Source organism: Rhinopithecus bieti, unplaced genomic scaffold (assembly GCF_001698545.2).
Source record: "Rhinopithecus bieti isolate Rb0 unplaced genomic scaffold, ASM169854v2 scaffold_6536, whole genome shotgun sequence".
NCBI classification, from domain to species: domain Eukaryota; kingdom Metazoa; phylum Chordata; class Mammalia; order Primates; family Cercopithecidae; genus Rhinopithecus; species Rhinopithecus bieti.
The window spans coordinates 2556734-2569586 of record NW_016805524.1 but is presented as its reverse complement, the minus strand read 5'-3'; positions in this window follow the sequence as shown (position 1 = coordinate 2569586).

The window sequence follows — 12853 nt, the reverse complement described above, 5'->3', positions numbered from 1 at the left end:
CCGAGTAGCTGGGACTACAGGCGCCCGCCACCGCGCCCGGCTAGTTTTTTGTATTTTTAGTAGAGACGGGGTTTCACCGTGTTAGCCAGGAGGGTCTCGATCTCCTGACCTCGTGATCCGCCCGCCTCGGCCTCCCAAAGTGCTGGGATTACAGGCTTGAGCCACCGCGCCCGGCTGTTTTGTTTTGAGTAGGAGCCTCACTCTGTTGCTCAGCCTGCAGTGCAGTGGCACGATCTCTCGGCTCACTGCAGCCTCTGCTTCCCGGATTCAAGCAATTCTCCTGCCTCTGCCTCCCGAGTAGCTGGGACTACAGGTGCACGTTGCCACACCCGACTAATTTTTGTAATTTTTGTAGAGACAGGGTTTCACCATGTTGGCCAGGATGGTCTTGATCTCCTGACCTCATTATCTGCCCGCCTTGGCCTCCCAAAGTACTGGGATTACAGGTGTAAGCCACCGCATCCCGCCAAACTTTTGAATTTTTAAGAAAAGCGAAAATATTGACACAAGAGAAGAAGAGAGAAGGAAATAGACATAATTAAAGCAGGAGAGAAAGAAAGAGAAGAAAAAGAAAAGAATTCCTCATTTGTGATACTAATTATTACAGGACTAAGATTCTCTACTATACAGACTCTCCTGTGCAGCTGGGGAGCAGGTGCTCTTCAGTCAATACCTGCAGAGGCTACGCAAACACGCTTCAGCAAGAGCATCCCACATAGGACCAGAGCAGAAGATTGTGCAGGTTTTGCCTGCACAAGGGTACCACATAGTAGACATCAAAGATTTATATATATATTCTTATAGTCTTTCAAAAGAGAATAAGTATGGGCTCACAGGGACTCTGTAAAGTAGGTTGACATTATTCCTTTCCTAAGAAAAGGAAATAAACAGGTTGGGAGCGGTGACTCATGCTTATAATCCCAGCACTTTGGGAGGCCACGACAGGAGGATCAGTTGAATCCAGAAGTTCAAGATCAGCCTGGGCAACATATCGAGATCCTGTCTCTACAAATCATACAAAATTTAGCTGGGCATGGTGGTGCACATCTGTGGTCCCAGCTACTTGGGAGGTTGAGGCAGGAGGATTGCCTGAGCCCAGGAAGTTGAGGCTGAAGTGAGCTATGATTATGCCACTGCACTCCAGCCTGAGTGAGTAAGACCTTGTCTCCAAAAAAACAAAAAGAGAGAGAGAGAGAAAAGAAAATAAACATTCAGGTCGTAAAGGGTTAAATCTTGGAACTGAATATTATGTAGTATTGTTTTTGTTAACAAAGCCACTTTGTGCTGAATCATAAAAGATTTTCGTATGGAAATATTTGATATGATTTCATATTACTTTTATTCTTATTTCTTAAGAAACTAGAAATCATTTATAAAAAGATGTATTTAACTAACAATTTGTTTTTTTCATATCACATATCACCATGAATGATAAAAATTACAGGTCTAGGCTGGGCACAGTGGTTCATGCCTGTAATCCCAGCACTTTGGGAGGCTGAGGCAGGAGGATCACCTGAGGTCAGGAGTTCAGGGGACCAGGCTGGCCAACATGGTAAAATCCCCCCTCTACTAAAAATACAAAAATTAGCTGGGCATGGTGGCATGCACCTGTAGTCCCAGCTCTTCGGGAGGCTGAGGCAGAAGAATTGCTTGAACCCAAGAGGCAGAGGTTGCAGTGAGCTGAGATCATACTACTGTACTCCAGCCTGGGGGACAGAGCAAGACTCTAAAAAAAAAAAGACAGGACTAGCCTAAGTATATTTTAAATTAGTTTTTTTCTTTAATGTCCTGATATCCTTGCCTTCCAAAATACATTAGGCATTTTGAAGAACACATGATATTTCTGAGATTCCATTTTTCAGTTGTCAAAGTGTCACTGAGTTGGCATTGGTGTATAGGGGTTGATTATGTCTTGTCTTCCCAACTCCCTCACCTCTAATATGGGAGCTCACCTAATTTTTGGCAGAAAACATTTCAGAAGGCAAATTAAAACAAAGGCAAGAGGAAAAAAAGAAATGGGAAAGGTCGGGCACGGTGGCTCAAGCCTGTAATCCCAGCACTTTGGGAGGCTGAGACAGGCGGATCACGAGGTCAGGAGATCGAGACCATCCTGGCTAACATGGTGAAACCCCGTCTCTACTAAAAAAATACAAAAAACTAGCTGGGCGAGGTGGCGGGCGCCTGTAGTCCCAGCTGCTCAGGAGGCTGAGGCAGGAGAATGGCGGGAACCCGGGAGGCGGAGCTTGCAGTGAGCTGAGATCCGGCCACTGCACTCCAGCCTGGGCGACAGAGTGAGACTCAGTCTCAAAAAAAAAAAAAAGAAATGGGAAAAAAAAAATCACCGAAAACAGAATTACTGGTAAAACTACAGCAGCAGCCAGAAAGTGATCTGTGAATACAAAGTGTCTGAATGTTAGTAGCATGTGCATTTATTTAATCAAAGTAAACCTAAAAAACAAATGATATTCCCAAATATTTTACTGGCTTAGGGAATTTTTAATGAGAGAAAACATCCCAGTTTGATCAAACCCATGATTAAAACGTATGTTAAACAAAAACTCTTGTTCACTTTAAACAGCCCCCTCCCTTGAATATCCCTTGTTATCAGAGTTTAGAATTACATGAGTCAACCTAGAAAAGGATAAAAGCCCCAGCTCACTCACCATACGTTTGAGCCTGAGGGGTTTTGGCAAAAATATTTCCAGAAAATCACTCATCTGATTGAGAGATTAACCCATTTATAAATGCGTCCTGTCGTCACTGAGTATGCAGGGCTTTTACTCATCTAATGAATACTGGTCTAATGCAAATTTGTATAAAGTTAAAAATAAAGGGCCCCATTTAATCCTCGTGGAGACTTTTTGTTCTGCTTCCCAGTACAGGACTGCTGTGGATATGTCAATGTTACTTCCAGAATGATAGATACCTCCAGAATAATTCAAACATCCTAATGATGATAGCAGAAGGACACAGAACTCCATGTTCATCGTTCAGACCCTGTGCATTAGAACTCTTAGGTTTAAAAAATAAATAAGCAAATAAAAGATGCAGTCTAAATGCACAGTTGACAGTGGTCAATAACATGCAGTTCTAAGCAAGTCAATTAAAAAAAAAAAAAGCTAACATTGAATTGCAATTAATCAAGACCACAGAGGTTGGAAAAGCCATTAGAAGCCATTCAAAATATAAGATGCCTAGACTTTGAATTCTTCCAGGAAATGTACCATGTTGTATCCAATTTATATTCCCAGTGTTTAGCAGGGCACCTGGCACGTGGTAGGAGGCTGAACAAATAAATTAATTAATGAGTTGACTTTCTATGCTGTAATGGAGACTCTAATATCCAATCTCCACTTCTTTCATATAATTGGTTGCCAAATTTTTAATGGGCCACAGGAATGCCCAGAATCAAGGCTATAGTTCCCAGGCTCCCTTGAAGCTAGATGTGACCATATAATTAACCTCTGCCCAAAGGGATAAAAGCAGAAGGCCAGGCACGGTGGCTCACAGCTGTAATCCCAGCACTTTGGGAGGCCAAGGCAGGCAGATCACCTGAGGTCAGGAATTCAAGACCAGCCTGGCCAATATGGTGAAACCCAGTCTCTACAAAAGAAAAAGAAAGAAAAAAATACAAAAAAGTAGAAGTAGAGACCAATTCCATCACATTGGGAGGACAACATGGAAGGATTGCTTTCCAGGAATTCAAGACCAGCTTGGGTAATATAGAGCAAAACCCAATCTTTACCAAAAGAAAGGAACACTTAATTAGTTAGATGTGGTGTCACATGCCTGGAATCCTAGACGCTTGGGAGGCTGAGGATGGAGGATCACTTGAGCCCAGGAAGGCAAGGCTGCAGTAAGCCATGATCACATCACTGCACTCCAGCCTGAGAAACAGAAAGATCTTGTCTCGAAAAAAATAGATAGAATACAAGTAGAATGCTTCGTTTTCTTCCCTGCTTCATTATTCCTGTTGCTTAGAATGCAAACAAAAAGCCTGGAGCTCCAACAACAGTCTTGGATACCAAGTAGTGACCCAGAGAATGAAAGTAATCCATGGTAGAGCCACAGAGAAGTGAAGCCTAGTTTTCTGACCCACGGTTTTTTATAACACTAAAGACCTTTCAAATGCTTGACTGAGAAATAAACTTGCATTTTCCCAAACTGCTGATATTTGAGGATCTCCTTCATTTGTAGCTGAATCTAATCCTAAGCGATGCATATGCTTTATCTAATTACTTCTTTACTGTATATTTAGCTAGATTTTCATTTTTACCTCAAATAGTGCCACAGCCATGTTCCATAGCCATGTTCCATGTTCCATAACACTTTACCTGTAAAGGGCCAGACAGTAACTATTTTTAGGCTTTGCAGGTCACATATGATCTCTCTCTCTCTCTCTCTCTCTCTCTCTTTCTCTCTCAAATGTTCGTCTTCTGGGTTTTTGGGGGTTTACACTTCCTAAAAAATGTAAAAACTGTTCCTAGCTCACAGGCTCTACAAAGACAAACTGCACTCAGGCCACATTTGGCCTTTGGGCCACAGTTTGCAGATCCAGGTTTTATGGCAGTAATGCAAATGTTTTTCTAGCCTCTGAACTCACTACACAAATAAAATTTTACTGGTATCCAAATATGTAACACGGGGCAAAATTTGATCTGGTTGTGAGAGAGGCAGGAGAGCTTGAATCCTCCTGCCAATTAATCTGTTTCTTTTTCTCCTCTTTATCCTCACCCCTCACCCCACATCTCCTTCTCCTAAATGGGATTCACCAATCTTCAGGGTTTCCTAGAACACATATGAAAAACACTCATCCATGGCTGGGCATAGTGGCTCATACCTGCAATCCCAGCACTTTCGGAGGCCAAGGCAGGTGGATCATTTGAGGCCAGGAGTTCAAGACCAGCCTTGCCAACATGGGGAAGTCTCATCTCTACTAAAAATACAAACATCAGTCAGCCATGGTAGCATGCACCTGTAATCCCAGCTATTTAGGAGGCTGAGGCACAAGAATCACCTAAACCAGGGAGGTGGAGGTTATGGTGACCCAAGATTGTGCCACCGCACTCCAGCCTGCATGACAGAGCAAGACTCTGTTTCAAAAAAGCAAGCAAGCAAGCAAGCAAGCAAGCAAGCAAGCAAGCAAGAAAGAAAGAGAAAGAAAGAAAGAAAGAAAGAGAAAGAAAGAAAGAAAGAAAGAAAGAAAGAAAGAAAGAAAGAAAGAAAGAAAGAAAGAAAGAAAGAAAGAAAGAAAGAAAAGAAAGAAACCTAGGATTTGGCAGTCTCTGTCACCTATTTATTCATGTGTTGTGGTAAATCTAAAGCAGAGTTTTTAGGAAAATCTTAGATATATCACTAGGCTGTCTTTCAGAGGGCAAAGTTGTATGTAAGGGTGTGGGTATACAAGTATATATACACTCCTGCACACATAAGTACGTATTTATTTATTTTGATCAGAAGGGGGAAATAGGCTATTTTCAACAAAAAAATCCAATTGCTAATTATTATCCCTATAAGTGAAGATGAGTGACACCACCATTCACATCAGTAGGGAGATAAACTTCTTTTTTTTTTCTTGAGATGGAGTTTCACTCTTATTGCCCAGGCTGGAGTGCAATGGCGCGACCTCAGCTCACTGCAACCTCCGCCTCTCAGCTTCCCAAGCAATTCTCCTATCTCAGCCTCCCAAGTAGCTGGAATTACAGCGATATGCCACCACGCCCGGCTACTTTTTTTTTTTTTTTTTTTTTTTGTGTATTTTTAGTAGAGATGGGGTTTCACCATGTTAGTCAGGCTGGTCTCGAACTCCTGACCTCAGGTGATCCACCCACCTCAGCCTCCCAAAGTGCTAAAATTACAGGCGTGCACCACCATGCCCAGTCTGGGAGATAAACTTTACACGGTTTCCTTCTGTTAACAAATGCTGATGATGGAGGGAAAGCCTACTTAAAACTTTGATTATGTTAAAGAAGAGATTAAAGACTTTCCTAATCTGTTTTATTTTGCTTATAATAAAATACCTGAAACTAGGTAATTTATTTTAAAACGGAATTTATTTCTTATGGTTCTGGAGGTTAAGTCCAAGTTTTAGGTGCTACAACTAGAGAGGACCTTCTTGATCACGGGGACTCTCTACAAAGTCCCAGGGGTGATGCAGGGCTGAAGTGCTAGCTCAGGTCTCTCTTCCTCTTCTTATAAGGCCACCAGTCCTCTAGTGACAACCCATTAATCCATGAATGCCCTCATGATCCAATCACCTCTTACAGACCCCACCTCTGAACACTACCACTTTGGGGATTACATTTCAACATGAGTTTTGGAGGGGACAAACATTTAAACCACAGCACAGACTTAACAGAACATTGTAGTGAATTCTTAGATATTTGAAGATAATGATGGAGGTCTTTGCAGAAAGGCTGGGGGCCTAAAACTGCACAACATGATAAATGAACATAAATTTGAAGGGTGCTGAGGGCTCTTCATGCAAAAGGAGAATGGGAAAAAAAAAAGCATGAGAGAAGTTCCTAGGAGAACTGCCAGTGAGAAATAGGCCAGTGAGAAATGATCAGTTGCTGGAATTCTTAACAGTAGAGACACTCATTCTAATTTGTTATTGTTTGCTGCTCTCCAAGCGTTGATGTGCAGCCCTTCTTTAACACTCCCAGCTTTTTTTTAAATTGGTATGGTGTCTCACTCTGTCACCAGGGCTGGAGTGCAGTGGCATGCTGTCAGCTCACTGCAGCCTCTGAACTCCCAGGCTCAAGTGATCCTCCTTCAGCCTCAGCCTCCTGAGTAGCTGGGACCACAGGTGCACATCACCATGCCCAGCTAATTTTTTGTATTTCTTGGCAGAGACAGGGCTTCACCATGTTGCCCAGCCTGGTCTTGAACTCCTGGGCTCAAGCAATCTGCCCTCCTCGGCTTCCCAAAGTGCTAGGATTACAGGTGTGATTAACTTTTGATAAAATGAGTTACATATATGTCTTATGTGGATGATAGAGTAAGGAGAAGCATAAGGAAAAGGTGATGCATTACATCTCTTTGGTGTAATATATGAATAGTATCGACATAAAAAAGAGAACACATGAGGCAATAAAGTGCAGAGCTGAGAACAAACATTTGATGCGAGCAAAACATTGGGACATGGGCACTCTACAATTCTTTTAAGATACTCTTGGGGAATATTTCAATGTTTTGACCCTGTTTCAATAAATAAATAACACAAGCAACACACACACAAACACACACAAAATTGAACTTCTAGAAATACAAAACACAATAACAGTATTCAATACTCACTGGATACGTTTTAAAGCAAAATAAATAGAGAATTAATAAACTAGAAGGTACATCAGAAGCCAGACTACAGCTTGGAGAAAAAAAATATGTAAAATGTTAAAGAGAAGGGAAGAAACATTGAGGATAGAGAGAGAGAAGGTTTAACCCATATTTAATCAAACTTCTGGGAGAAAAGGAGCAGAAAAATGCAACAGAGGTAATATGTGAAGAGAGAATGGTAATTTTCCAAAATAATCAAATACAACAACACACAGATTCAAGGAACCCAATGTATTCCAAGCAAAATAAACAAAAACAAATCCATCGATAAACACATCATAATAAAATAGAAGGCCAAAACAAACCCTAAAAAATCTTAAAATTGGCCGGGCGGGGTGGCTCACGCCTGTAATCCCAGCACTTTGCGAGGCTGAGGCAGGTGGATCACGAGGTCAGGAGAGTGAGACCATCCTGGCTAATATGGTGAAACCCCGTCTCTACTAAAAATACAAAAAATTAGCAATGTGCGGTGGCGGGCGTCTGTAGTCCCAGCTACTCAGGAGGCTGAGGCAGGAGAATGGCTTGAACCCGGGAGACGGAGCTTGCAGTGAGTGGAGATCGCACCACTGCACTCTAGCCTGGGCAACAGAGCCAAACTCTGTCTCGAAAAAGAAAAAAACAAAAAAAATCTTAAAATTATCCAAGAATAAAGACAAATTAACTTTAACAGAGTTAGACCAACAGCCATCTTCTCAACAGCAATAGTGGAAGCCAAAAAGCAGTGGAATCCCTTCAATGTCATGGAAAAAGTATAACTACCAATTTAGATAGAGGTCTATACTGACCAAAGGTAGCCTTAACAAGAAGAAAATAAAGACATTTTCAGGCAAACAAAAAGAAAAGAATTTACCACCAGCAAATCTTCACTAAAGGAAGTTCTCATAGTTTTCCTTCCCAAGTATAAAGAATGTGATACCAGGCCAGGAGCAGTGGCTCATGCCTTTCATCCCAGCACTTTGGAAGGCTGAGGCAGGAGGATCACCAGGTCAGGAGTTGGAGACCAGCCTGGCCAACATAGTGAAATCCCGTCTCTACTAAAAACACAAAAATTAACAGGGAGTGGTGGTGCATACCTACAGTCCCAGCTACTCAGGAGGCTGAGGCAGGAGAATCGTTTGAACCCAGGAGGCAGAGGTTGCAGTGAGCTGAGACCATGCCATTGAACTCCAGCCTGGGTGACAGAGGGAGACTCTGTCTAAAAAAAAAAAAAATGTGATATCAGAGGGAACATCTGGGATACAAGAAGGTAAAAATAACAAAGACCATGGTGAACACATGCACGCATTGAAACAATTATTAAGTGAATAAATAGACAGCAAGAAATGCATTAGGCTGTAGACTGAGTGGTGTCCCTCAGATGCCCGCAGTCCCTGGACCCAAGTAACTTTGTCCCTAAAAGAGGTGGGTTACCTTTCAAAGGCCTAGAATGTGGATATAATCAGTGAGTATAGAACAAGAACTTCCTTCGTTCCCACCAACTGCAAGAAAAGCAGCTAAATACATCTGTGAAAAAAATTTTAAAATTAAATAAAAGAAAACAGGGCTGGCTCAGTGGCTCACGCCTATAATCCCAGCATTTTTGGAGACCAAAGTGGGTGGATCACCTGAGGTAAGGAGTTCAAGACCAGCCTGGCCAACATGGTGAAACCCCTTCTCAACTAAAAATACAAAAACTAGCCGAGCATCATAGCGCATGCCTGTAGTCCCAGCTGCTCGGGAGGCTGGAGCAGGAGAATCACTTGAATCCAGGAAGCAAAGATTGCAGTGAGCTGAGATTGCACTTCTGCACTTCGGACTGGGTGACAGAGCGAGACTCCATCTCAAAAAATAAAAATAAATAAAAGTAAGAAAAGCAGTTTAAAAATAAGAGCAAAAAGAAGGGGCCCCTGATGGAAATACAAGGAGAAGGGCTGTGAATAGCCACATCTGAAGCTGCAAACTCCAAGAAAGGGCTTGAGCACCTAATGGAAGAAGGGAAGGAGCCAGAGGGGAACTGGGACTCTAAACATCATTGTAATTGTTACCCAAGGTAGTGTAACCACGAGGAAATAGGGGTTCACTAGTACCTTCTTTTCTTTTTTGGGAAAAAAAAAAGGTGGAGTGCAGTGGTGTGATCATGGCTCACTGAAGCCTAGACCTCCTGGGCTCAAGCAATCCTCCCACCTTAGCCTCCTGAGTAGTTGGGACTTCAGGTGTGTTGCCACCATACCGGACTAATTTTTGTATTTTTTGTAGAGACAGGGTCTCACTACATTGCCCAGGCTGATCTCAAACTCCTGGCCTCAAACAATCCTCCCACCTCAGCTTCCCAAAGTGCCAAAGTGCTGGGATTACAGGTATGAGCTACTGCACCCAGCCAATATCTTCTTCATGCAGCTAAGAAAACAGGTTCAAAGGGACATCTGCCTAGTGTCACCTCACTAGCTTAAAAGCTCAAATCCCAGCTCTGCCACTTACTAACTGAAGAAATTACTTGCTATCTATGAGCCTTAATCCCCTTGTATGTGAAGCGAGGATAACCCTACTACCTACCATATAATGTATGAGATTTCATAGTGGTTGGGATTGAGTATTCATCATATGACAGGCCCTGAGATAAATGCCCTTGGAGTATTAGTTCATCTAACTGATTAAGTCATGGCCAAACTGTGACGAGCTCCAAGCCTTCAGATTCCAGTCCTCATATCTTCACTACACCAATGTTGGAACAAACAAATACAACATTACACACACATTTCCCATAGACTTCTTAACAAAATAAATCTATGCGTTTCACATAATTAAACACACTTTTTGCTGAGTAAATATAGCTGGAAACTAACAACAGCTAAAACAAAAGGTTTCAAAATCTATGTAAATGACTTCATATAGGGAGAAAAATCTCTTTCAGTTTAACTTCCTAAGTCCCATTTAACTCTATCTGCTGCATTCATACTGTCTGCATGAAGGTTTTTGCATAAAATTACAATGGCTAATGCAATGCATAAAGACACAGCCTCCTTTAAGAGATCATTTCCTCCTTGGATGATGACAACACACTCAGCTGCCTGTGATGTGAGTCCAAGAGTTTGGCTAACTTCACATTATTTTTACCACTTTCTGGTTTACAGATACATCATATAATGTCAGCAATTTGAAGTCATATTTCATTCTTTTCCTGGAATTCAGTACACACAGAATGTATTATTTCCTAAGTTCTTACCTCGCATTTGAAACTTAGAAAAATTCTGAGCTTAGCCACAATTATGATTTAAAAGGTTGAAAAAAGATTTGGAGAGCAATTTAAGAGGACAAATATTATTCAGAGTAAAGCAGAAATGATTAAAGCCATCTCCAACTGTATGGAGTATTCTGGGCTCCTGACAAGCTGTTCTCTCAAAAGGTCACATTCGTAACACCAAGTTTTTGGGCAAAATGTTTACAGCTTGACTTCTTGTCAGATCTGAAAGCATTCCATAGTCAGACATCCAAGCAGACACTGGTGGTTGCTGATATTCACAGTCATGCCTCCACCTTCTGCCTTGCTAATAGTATCTCAATTTCATTCGGGTAGCACACACCCATTATTTCACATGAGTCTAGACTCTTTCCTAACCGTGACTGGTTTAAAGAAAAGAAAGAAAATGGAATACTATATAGTCTTTAAGAAGAAGAAAATTTTTGTCAGTCACAACAACATGAATGGAACTGGAAGACATTATGGTAAGTGAAATAAACCAAACACAAAAAGACAAATGCTATATCATCTCACTTTATGTGGGATCTAAAAACATCAAAGGCATAGAAACAGAGACTAGAAAGGTAGTCACTAGAGGCTGGAGGGGAAGGGGAGGGATGGGCAAAGGGAAGGTATTAATCAAAAGGTGCTAAGTCTCAGACTGAAGAAATAAGTTTTAGTAATCTATTGTACTGCATGATGACCACAGTTGTTGTTGTTGTTGTTTTTGTTTGTTTTTTGTGTTTTTATGAGATAGGGTGTTGCTTTGTCAGCCAGGCTGATGTGCAGTGGCAGGATCACAGCTCACTGCAGCCTCAACCTCCCAGGCACAAGTGAACCTCCCACTATTAATAAAGCAAGTCCTTAGAGACCTAAAAAGAGACTAAGACTCCCACACGGTAATAATGGGAGACTTTAACATCCCACTGTCAATATTAGACAGATCAACGAGACAAAAGGTTAGCAAGGATATCCAAGACTTGAACTCAGCTCTGCACTAAACAGACCTAATAGACATCTACAGAACTCTCCAGCCCAAGTCAGCAGAATAAACATTCATGTGAGCATCACATCGCACTTATTCCAAAACTGACCACATAATTGGAAGTAAAGCACTCCTCGGCAAATGTAAAAGAACAGAAATCACAACAAACTGTCTCTCAGACCACAGTGCAATCAAATTAGAACTCAGGATTAAGAAACTCACTCAAAACCACACAACTGCATGGAAAGTGAACAACCTGCTCCCGAATACTGAATACTCCTTACTACTGGGTGAATAATGAAATGAAGGCAGAAATAAAGATGTTCTTTGAAACCAGTGAGAACAAAGACACAACGTACCAGAATCTCTGGGACACAATTAAAGCAACGTGTAGAGGGAAATTTATAGCACTAAATGCCCACAAGAGAAAGCAGGAAAGATCTAGTGCCTAACATCACAGTTAAAGGAACTAGAGAAGCAAGAGCAAACAAATTCAAAAGCTAGCAGAAGGCAAGAAATAACTAAAATCAGAGCAGAACTGAAGGAGATAGAAACACAAAAAAAAACCTTCAAAAAAATCAATGAATCCAGGAGCTGGATTTTTGAAAAAGTCAACAAAATTGATAGACCACTAGCAAGACTGATAAAGAAGACAGAAGAATCAAATAGATGCAATAAAAAATGATAAAGGGGGTATCACCACCAATCCCATAGAAATACAAACTACCACCAGAAAATACTATAAACACCTCTATGCAAATAAACTAGAAAATCTAGGATAAATGGATAAATTCCTGGACACATACACCCTCCTAAGACTAAACCAGGAAGAAATAGAATTTCTGAATAGGCCAATAACAGGCTCTGAAATTGAGGTAATAATAAATGGCCTACCAACCAGAAAAAGTCCAGGACCAGACAGATTCACAGCCAAATTCTACCAGAGGTACAAAGAGGAGCTGGTACCATTCCTTCCGAAACTATTCCAATCAATAGAAAAAGAGGGAATCCTCCCTAACTCATTTTATGAGGCCAGTATCATCCTGATACCAAAGCCTGGCAGAGACACACACACAAAAAAGAGAATTTTAGACCAATATCCCTGATGAACATCAATGTGAAAATCCTCAATAAAATACTGGCAAACTGAATCCAGCAGCACATCAAAAAGCTTACCTACCACGATCAAGTCGACTTCATCCCTGGGATGCAAGGCTGGTTCAACATACACAAATCAATAAACAAAATCCATCACATAAACAAAACCATAGACAAAAACTACATGATTATCTCAATAGATGCAGAAAGGGCCT